Genomic DNA, 10,545 nt, shown 5'->3' on the forward strand with positions numbered 1-10,545 from the left:
GGGCGACAGAGCGAGACTCCATCTCAAAAAAAATAAAAAAAAAAAAAAGTCAAAATATATTTTGGGGTAAAATACTTTGATTTATTTCAGGGCCTTGTATCTGCATGTGATGCTATACTATAGTCAGGTTGGAATTTGGCATCTTATTGCCACAAATAGTCTGTTTTGTGTGTTTGTTTGCTTTTTTTTTTTTTTAGGCCGAGTCTCACTCTGTCCTCCAGGCTGGAGTGCAGTGGCATGATCTTGGCTCACTGCAACCTCTGCCTCCTGGGTTCCAGCAATTCTCCTGCCTCACCCTCCTGAGTAGCTGGGATTATAGATGCACACCACCACGCCCAGTTAATTTTTGTATTTTCAGTAGAGATGGGGTTTCCCCATGTTGACCAGGCTCATCTTGAACTCCTGACCTCAAGTGATCTGCCTGCCTCGGCCTTCATTTTTTTTTTTAATCTTGGTTTATTTTATTACTTTACATCTCAGGGAGTTCTCCTATCAAGAGAACAGATAAATATTTGCCTATATTTTCACCTAGATTATTTTATTTCATTTTAAGTTCCAGAATATGTGCAGAATGTGCAGGTTTGTTACATTTGTAAACGTGTCATGATGGTTTGCTGCACCACCTATCAATCTATCACCTAGATATTAAGCCCAGCATGCATTAGATATTTTTCCTGACACTCTACCTCCCAGCTCACCACATCCCCCTCACCAGGGGAAAAGCCCCGGTGTGTGTTTTTCCCCTCCCTGTGTCCACGTGTTATAATCATTCAGCTCTTACTTATAAGTGAGAACATGCGATGTTTGGTTTTCTGTTCCTGTGTTAGTTTGCTGAGGATAATGGCTTGCAGCTTCATCCATGTCCCTGCAAAGAACACGATCTCGTTCCTTCTTATGGTTGTATAGTATTCCATGGTGTATATGTACCACATTTTCTTTATCCAGTCTATCACTGATGGGCATTTGGGTTGATTCTATGTCTTTGCTATTGTGAATAGTGCTTCAATGAACATACATGTGCATCTATCTTTATAATAGCATGATTTATATTCTTTTGGGTATACACCCAGTAATGGGATTGCTGAGTCAAATATTATTTCTGGTTCTAGGTCTTTGGGGAATCACCACACTGTCTTCCACAATGTTTTAACTAATTTACATCCCCACCAACAGTATCAAAGCCTTCCTATTTCTTCACAGCCTTGTCAACATCTGTTGTTTCTTCACTTTTTAATAATCACCATTCTGAAAGGCATGAGATTGTATCTTATTGTGGTTTTGACTTGCATTTCTCTGAAAATCAGTGACGTCAAGCTTTTTTTCCTATGTTTGTTGGCTGCATAAATGTCTTCTTTTGAGAAGTGTCTGTTCATGTCCTTTGTCCACTTCTTAATCGGGTTGTTTGTACTTTTCTTGTAAATTTGTTTAAGTTTCTTTTGTAGATTCTGGATATTAGACCTATGTCAGATGGATAGATTTCAAGAATTTTCTCCCATTGTGTAGGTTGTCTGTTCACTCTGATGATAGTTTATTTTGCTGTGTAGAGCTCTTTAGTTTAATTAGATCCCATTTGTCGGTTTTTGCTTTTGTTGCAACTGCTTTTGATGTTTTTGTCATGAAATCTTGCTAGTGCCTACGTCCTGAATGGTACTGCCTAGATTCTCTCATAGCGTTTTTATAGTTTTGGGTTTTACATTTAAGTCTTTACTCCATCATGAGTTAATTTTTGTATAAGGTAGAAGGAAGGGGTCTAGTTTCAGTTTCTATGGCTAGCCACCTCTCCCAGCACTATTTGTTAAATAGGAATTCATTCCCCATTGCTTGTTTTTGTCAGGTTTGTCAAAGATCAGATGGTTGTAGATGTGTGGTCTTATTTCTGAGTTCTTTATTCTGTTCTATTGGTCTATGTGTCTGTTTTTGCACCAACACCATGCTGTTTTGGTTACTGTAGCCTTGCAGTATAGTTTGAAGTTGGATTGTGTGATGCCTCCAACTTTGTTCTTTTTGCTTAAGATTGTCTTGGCTATGTGGGCTCTGTTTTGGTTCAATATGAATTTTAAAGTAGTTTTTTCTAATTCTGTGAAGAATGTCAATGGTAATTTAATGGGAATAGCATTGAAACTATAAATTACTTGGGCAATTTAGCCATTTTCACGATATTGATTCTTCCTATCCATGAACAAGGAATATTTTTCCATTTGTTTGTGTCCTCTCTAACTTCCTTGATCAGTAGTTTGTAGTTCTATTTGAAGTGGTCCTTCACTTCCTTTGTTAGTCGTATTCCCCGGTATTTTATTCCCTTTGTAGCAATTATGAATGGGAGTTCATTCATGATTCAGTTTTCTGCCTGTCTATTATTGGTGTATATGAATGCTTGTGATTTTTGCACATTGATTTTGTATCCTGAGACTTTGCTGAAGTTGCTTATCAGCTTAAGAAGCTTTTGGGCTGGGATGATGTGGTTTTTTTTAGCTATTGGATCATATCATCTGCAAACAGGGACAATTCAACCTCCTCTCTTCCTATTTGAATACCCTTTATTTCTTTCTCTTGCCTGATTGCCCTGGTCAGAACTTCCAATACTATGTTGAATAGGAGTGATGAGAGAGGGCATCCTTGTCTTGTGCCAGTTTTCAAGAGGAATGCTTCCAGTTTTTGCCCATTCAGTATGATCTTGGCAGTGGGTTTGTCATAAATGGTTCTTATTATTTTGAGGGTATGTTCCATCAGTACCTAGTTTATTTAGAGTTTTTAACATGAAGGGATGTTGAATTTTATTGGAGGTCTTTTCTGCATCTATTGAGATAATCATATGGTTTTTGTCTTTAGTTCTGTTTACCTGATGAATTACATTTATTGATCTGTGTATGTTGAACCAGCCTTCATCCCAGGGATGAAGCCAACTTGATCCTGGTGGATAAGCTTTTTTGATGTGCTGCTGGATTCAGTTTGCCAGTATTTTATTGAGGATTTTTGCATGGATGTTCATCAGGGGCATTGGCCTGAAATTTTCTTTTTCTGTTGTATCTCTGCTAGGTTTTGGTATCGGGATGATGGTACCCTCATAAAATGAGTTAGAGAGGAGTCCCTTCTTTTCAATTGTTTGGAATAGTTTGAGAAGAAATGGTACCATCTCCTCTTTGTACCTCTGGTAGAATTCAGCTATAAATCTGTCTGGTTCTGAGCTTTTTTTATGTTGGTAGGCTATTTATTACTGCCTCAGTTTCAGAGCTTGTTATTGGTCTATTCAGGGATTCAACGTCTTCCTGGTTCAGTCTTGGGAGGGTGTATGTGTCCAGGAATTTATCCATTTTGCCTAGATTTTCTAGTTTATTTGCATAGGGGTGTTTATAGTATTCCCTAATGGTAGTTTGTATTTCTGTGGGATCAGTGATGATATCCCCTTTATTGTTTTTTATTGTGTCTAATTGATTCTTCTTTATCACTGCAGCTAGCAGTCTATCTATTTTATTAATATTTTTTCAAAAAACTAGCTCATAGATTCGTTGACTTTTTTGAAGGGTTTTTTGTGTCTCTACTTCCTTCAGTTCTGCTCTCATTTTCAGTATTTCTTGTCTCCTGCCAGCTTTGAGGTTTGTTTGCTCTTGGTTCTTGTTCTGTTAGTTGTGATGTTAGGATGTTGATTTGAGTTCTTTCTAGCTCTTTGATATGGGCATTTAGTGCTTTAAATTTCCCGCTCAACACTACTTTAGTTGCATCCCAGAGATTCTGGTACATTGTCGCTTTGTTCTCATTGGTTTCAAAGAATGTCTTGATTTCTGCCTTAATTTTATTAGTTACCCAGGAGTCATTCAAGAGCAGGTTGATCAATTTCCATATAGTTGTGTAGTTTTGATTGAGTTTCTTAATTTGAGTTCTAACTTGATCGTACTGTGGTCTGAGAAACTGTTATGATTTCAGTTCTTTTGTATTTGCTGAGGCATGTTTTACTTCCAATTATGTGATCTATTTTAGAGTAAGTGCCATGTGGTGCCAAGAAGGATGTACATTCTGTTGTTTTTCAGTAGAGAGTTCTGTAGATATCTATCAGGTCCACTCGATTCAGAGCTGAGTTCAAGTCCTGAATATCTTTGTTAATTTTCTGTCTTGATGATCTGTCTAATATTGACAGTGTAGTGTTAAAGTCTCCCGCTATTATTGTGTGGGAGTCTAAGTCTCTTTGTAGGTCTGTAAGAACTTGCTTTATGCATCTGGGTGCTCCTGTATTGGGTGCATATATATTTAGGATAGTTAGCTCTTCTTGAATTGAACCCTTTACCATTATGCCCTTCTTTGTCATTTTTGATCTTTGTTGATTTAAAGTCTGTTTTGTCAGAAACTAGGATGGCAACCACTACTTTTTTCTGCTTTCCATTTGCTTGGTAGACTTGCCTTCATTCCTTTACTTTGAGCCTATGTGTATCTTTGCACATGAGATGAGTCTCTTGAATTCAGCACACCGATGGGTCTTGACCCTATGCAGCTTGCCATTTTGTGTCTTTTAATTAGGCATTTAGCCCATTTACATTTAAGGTTAATATTGTTATGTGTGAATTTGATCCTGTCATCCTGATGCTAGCTGGTTATTTTGCAGACTTGTTGATGTAGTTGTTTCTAGTGTCATTGGTCTGTGTACTTCAATGTGTTTTTGTAATGGCTGGTAGTAATGGTTCTTCCTTTACATATTTAGTGCTTCCTTCAGGAACTCTTGCAGTGTAGCCCTGGTGGTAATGAATTCCCTCAACATTTGCTTATCTGAAAAGGATTTTATTTTTCCTTCGCCCATAAAGCTTAGTTTGGCCAGATATGAAATTCTAAGTTGGAAGTTCTTTTCTTTATGAATGTTGAATATTGGCCCATAATCTCTTCTGGCTTGTAGGGTTTCTGCTGAGAGATCTGCTGTTAGTCTGATGGGCTTCCCTTTGTAGGTGATCAGGCCTTTCTCTCTGACTGCGCTTAACACTTTTTCTTTCATTTCCACGTCAGAGAATCTAATGATTATGTGTCTTGGGATTGGTATTCTCATGGAGTATCTTACTGGGATTCTCTGTTCTCTGGATTTCCTGAATTTGAATGTTGATCTGTCTTGCTAGGTTGGAGAAGTTCTCTTGGATGATGTCCTGAAGTGTGTTTTGTAACTTGTTTCCAGTCTCCCCATCTCTTTCAGATACCCTAGTCAGTCATAGGTTCAGTTTTTTTTACATAATCCCATAGTTCATAGAGGTTTTGTTCATTCCTTTTCATTCTTTTTTCTCTGATCTTCTCTGTCTTATTTCAGCAAGATAATCTTTAAGCTCTAAAATTATTTTCTCTGCTTGGTCTTTGACTATTGATATTCGTGGTTGCATTGCGAAGTTCTCATGTTGTGTTTTTCAGCTCCATAAGGTCATTTATGTTCCTCTCTAAACTGGTTATTCTGGTTAACAGCTACTGTGATGTTTTATCATGGTTCTTAGCTTCTTTGCATTGGGTTAGAACATGCTCCTTTAGCTCAGTGAAGTCTGTTATTATTCACCTTCTAAAGCCTTCTTCTGTCAGCTCATCCATCTCAGCCTCAGCCCATTTCTGTGTCCTTGCTGCAGAGGTATTGTGATCATTTGGAGGAGAAGGGGTACTCTGGCTTTTTCAGTTTTCAGATTTTTTTCATTGATTCTTTCATATCTTCACAAGTTTATCTACCTTTGATCTTTGAGGCTGCCAATTTTTCGGGGGGTTTTGTGGAGACTTTTTTGTTGATAATGCTGTTGTTTCTGTTTTTCTTCTAACAGTCAGGCCCCTCTTCCATAGGGCTGCTACAGTTTTCTGGGGGTCATTCCAGACCCTATTTGCCTGAGTCCCTCCTGAACCCAGAGGTGTCACCAGTGGAGGCTTCAGAACAGCAAAGATGGCTGCCTGCTCCTTCCTCTGGGAGCTCTGTTCCAGAAGGGCCCTAACTTGATGCCAGTGAGAATACGCCTGTATAAGGTGTCTGGTGACCCCTGTTGGGGGTCTCACCCAGTCAGGATGCACAGGATCAGGGACCCACTTGATGAAGCACTCTGGCTGCCCTTTTGTGGAGGGGGTGTGCTGTGCTGGAGAGAATCCCACTCATTGGAACTGCCCAGATTCCTCAGAGCTAGCAGGGGAAAATACTAAGTCCACTGATCTGTGGAGACCACGGTCACCCCTCCTGACAGGGCCTTCATTTCAGGGAGATCAGATTTCTCCTGGCTGGAGTTCCTGAAATCCCCATAGGGAGACCCTGCCCGGTGAGAAGGGATGGGTCCGGGTCTGGCCTAAAGAGGCAGTCTGGCTAGGATCTGCCACAGTCACTGTGCTGTGCTGTGGGGAATTCCTCCTGGGTCCAAACTGCCCAGTCTCCCCAGCACCAGCGGCAGAAAACAGCAGACCGGAGCTGCAGTGATAGCAGCCGTCCCTTTCCCCCGGGAACTTGGTCGTCTCCAGCAGTCTCCAGCCAAGTGGCCACCGAGAATCTGCACAGCTCTGGGCTTGGGACCCAAGGCCCTGGTGGCGTGGGCTCATGAAGGGTGTCTCCTGATTAGCGGATTGCACAGATCCATGGAAAAAGTGTGGTTTCCCAGGTGGGGTAGCACAATCCCTCACTGCCTCCCTTTGCCCTGTGCAGCTCCCAGGTGGGTCACTGCTCCATCCTGTTTTTCCTTGCTCTCTGTAGGTTGTGCCAACTGCCTAGTGAGTCCCAATGAGTGAACCTAGATACCTTAGTTGCCAGTGAGGATTCACTCGCTGTTTTCATTCTTCTTGGTGGGAGCCCCCAACCGCAGCTATTCCTAGCTGGCCATCTTGCCCCCTCCCTCACCTCTGTTCTGTCATTCTTAAGAGCCTGGTTTTAATGTTAATGCTGGTCAGTTGTGCCTGAAATTCCAGAGGGAGGAGGGTATAATGAGGCACATTTGACACCCCTTTCTCATCATACCCTGAACTAGTTTTTCATGTTTCCTTTGGAAGGCTCTTGGCTAAGATTAAGGTCTATTCAGGTGGTTGGGGGGCTTGGAATTTTATTTTTGATTTACGAAAGGCATACAATTTAATGTCTATACACAGGTGTCTTCAGAATGAAGACCCAGCATCTCAGTGAAGTACAGAAGCTTATATACCATTTTGAGGTTATAGAAAGAATAGAGGCTTGGATCCTGGCAAAACAGGTTACGGGAGTGGGAGAAGAGGAATTCTATTGAGGTGCAATAAATGACTATTAGGGAGAATGATTGGATGGGAAACAGCAATTAACTTGTAAATGGTTCTCTTTGGTATTTAAATGATCCTTGGGGACAGTCATTATCTTGAAAAAGGTCTCTTCAGGTGTGGTCACATCTTGGTCTTCTTTTCTGCGATAATGTGACAACAGAGAGGGGAAGATAAATCATTTGTTTCCCACGGTGGCTGTAAACTTTAGACAGATAAAGGAACTTCAGCTTCTTTGGGAGAGGTGGTGGGGGCAGGGAGGGAGGTCAGCGAGAACTTGAGGCTTCTTCAGTTCAGCATCTTAAAGTGCCATATTTCGGGGTATCATTTTCTGAGCCCCAACAGATTCAAAGTACTTTTTTTTTTCTCTTTAGTAAATGTTCATTGTTCAAATAAGTTACCACAAAATTTACACTTGTGTTTTGGCATTTTGGGACTTCAATACATAAATAAAACATAGACTAAAAAGACTGAGCTTCATAACCTCACAGCTGTCTAGGCACATCTATTACTCACAAGTCTGAACTCATAACTAATCATAAACAATAGTTGGAACAGATGAAACGAAACGATTATGAGCTCATGAACTAAAAAATGTTGAACTTGACGTTGGATACAAAAATATGGGCACTTCCCATTTGCCTGGCGGGGAGAGCTGTGTTTTTAGGGCTTGGGCTCCCAGATTGAAGCCAAGCTGACCTCATCTAGGGTTTTGGGAACCGTGGGCTTGGGCTGAGTGGACTGGAAAAAACAGCAGGTTTCAGGACTGGGGTTTATTGGAAGTTTGGGGTATCACTAACGTGCTTCCTTTCAGAAGCCTGGCCTCGGATAGGAAGCTGGTCTTCAGAGCACAAGGACGGACCTGAAGTTAGCGCTGATTCGTGATGGTGACTTGTTCGTGACTTGGGGCTTTGGCCAAACAACAGTCTTTTCCTTTCTGGAATATGAAAAATAAATATTTTTAATTCTTAGCCCTTCCTCACCTCCCCCAACTCCCCCACCAGCCACCATCAGCCACACCCTCAGGCAAGGCTGTAAGGCTCACTCAGACCCTGGTTGTGAAGGTCCGGCTTTCTGTGAGTGGTGCCACTTTAGTGATTCAGACCTCAATTACTGTGGTGGTAAATTAGCTCTAATTGCCAAATTTTTGTAATTTATTGGAAAAAAAGAAAGCTGAATACAGGACATTTAGGGCATCCTGACAAAGCAATACAGGATGCAGGGCCAAAGCATTAAATACAGGACATGCCCTGTATATACAAGATGCCAGGTTACCCTAATTTAAGAGTCTGTGGAGCTGAAGTGGGTCATAGGTTTTTTTTTGCTTTTACTCACTATTTTAAGATAAATGTGAAGTTTAACCATGAGACAGACTTTCAGATCCCTGATTTCTAAGTGAGCCATGATGGAATGGCTCCAGACAACTGACTAGACAGTGGGGTCTTCCCTGAACATGCTGAAAGGTGATGAAAGGACACCGTGGTTGCAAAACTCCACTAAACGTCTCTCTTACGCAACTGTTCATCCCCAGGCATCAGCCAAACTCCTGTGGGCAGCGTGGCCAGGGCCCTTCCCACAGAGAACGGGGCCAGCAGAGTTCCCCTGGGGATCTCTGCTTCTAGGAGCCCCAGGAGAGCACCTGGCAGTGTGTAGTCACAGAACCCTTTGTGCAGTTGGTGATGGGCAGGTGTTTCCCATAGTTTCTATAAAAACAATTAGGCTGTGAGAGAGTTTAGAGAAAGACTAGCTTCATGGCAAATATGTCAAATAAAAAGCCCTCACTTTCCCAGGAACACCTGTCAGAGAGTGATGAGAAAAGCTATTCACTTGGAACCAGAAACAAAAAATACACAACGTGGATGAGAATGAGATTAATGAGAGCTGTGGGAGCAACCAGGGACCTTCTGGGAAATGTCAGGAGGGAAAGAAAACCGAGAAGAGAGAGGTGGGAGACACGTTCAGGGACAAGAAGATGGAACATTGCTAAATGCAATTGCTTTTCTCAAATTAACATGTGGGCTTAATGCAAATCCAAATCTTTGAAAGTATTAAAAGTATTCCAAGTGAATGAACATTTGAGAAAATAACCTTAAGAAAAAGACAAAGCATATGCACAAGATTATCAGAGATTCTGGAACCAAATAGAAGCGATCAAAAAATTCAAGTGCTATATAGATAGTGCTGTTGAATGAAGATATATAAGCAAAAGTATGGACACTTAGACTAAAGGTAAAGAATGAAAGCACAGCAGTGTCTGAAACTTGTCAGGGTAACTTTCTCAAAAAGGGAGAAGGGAAAGCTTATTTAATGAATGTATTTGGAATTACTGGATCTCAATCTTGGGAGGGAGCATAATGGGCTCTGTACCTTCCATCATACACTAAAATTAAAGTCAGCCAAATAAAAGAATTCCCTGGAAAAAAATAAGGCTTTAAAAACCAGCAGAAAATATAAAATTATGGTCTCTTGGAAGACTAAAGTTAAAAGTTGAACAGTTTTTAAAATAAGGATGTTAAATTATATGTCATTAAAAAAAGCCACTGAAGTCACAGGCATAGTGGCTCGAGCCTGTAATTCCAGCTACTCAAGAGGCTGGGGTGGGAGGACTGCTCAAACATTTTCCTATAGCAATGAGGCCTGGAATTGAGGGTGAATGATATAAAAATATTTACCCCAAAATATATTTATTTGACATATTTTGAGATGGCTGTCACAGAGTCAGCAGACAGAAGCAGCCCTGCAAAGCTATCTTTTGAAGGGGGACATTCATACCTGTAGAGCATCTGTAGGAAGCAGCTAGGTCTTCCCTTGTCCATATCTAGGAAAGACTGAGTTTGATACCTTACAGATCTGAAAGAAACATACCATCTATTCTTCAAAGGATGCAACCAGTGAGGTTTCATCTACATAACAAGACCACCGTTGGCAGCCAGGCCTCCTCTTCTCTCCCTCCCATTACCTGTTTTGCCATTATAACCTGATTTACCACCATAACATGTTTTTGCCTGTACTCTGGACTCCCATTCTTTCTGTAACCTCAGGATGATATGGAAGCTTCTGCACCCCATTGGTGAGTTGAGCAATCACTCTGTGGTTCTCCCTGTGCTCACATTAATAAAATCTATATTCATTTTCTCCAATTATTCTGCCTTTTATGAGTTTTCAGTGAGCCTTCAGAGGGTAAAGGAGAAGTTTTTCCCTTGTTCCCTACAAGAGTCGGGCAGGTTTGTTCAGAGTATCTACCTAGGGAATTTTCAGAAGTTGAGTTTCTTCAGTCATGTCAGGAACACAATAATCCCTACTTTCTTAGACTTGTGGAGGAAATGAACACTAAGGATACAT

This window comes from Colobus angolensis, unplaced genomic scaffold (assembly GCF_000951035.1).
Source record: "Colobus angolensis palliatus isolate OR3802 unplaced genomic scaffold, Cang.pa_1.0 Scaffold253, whole genome shotgun sequence".
NCBI classification, from domain to species: Eukaryota; Metazoa; Chordata; class Mammalia; order Primates; family Cercopithecidae; genus Colobus; species Colobus angolensis.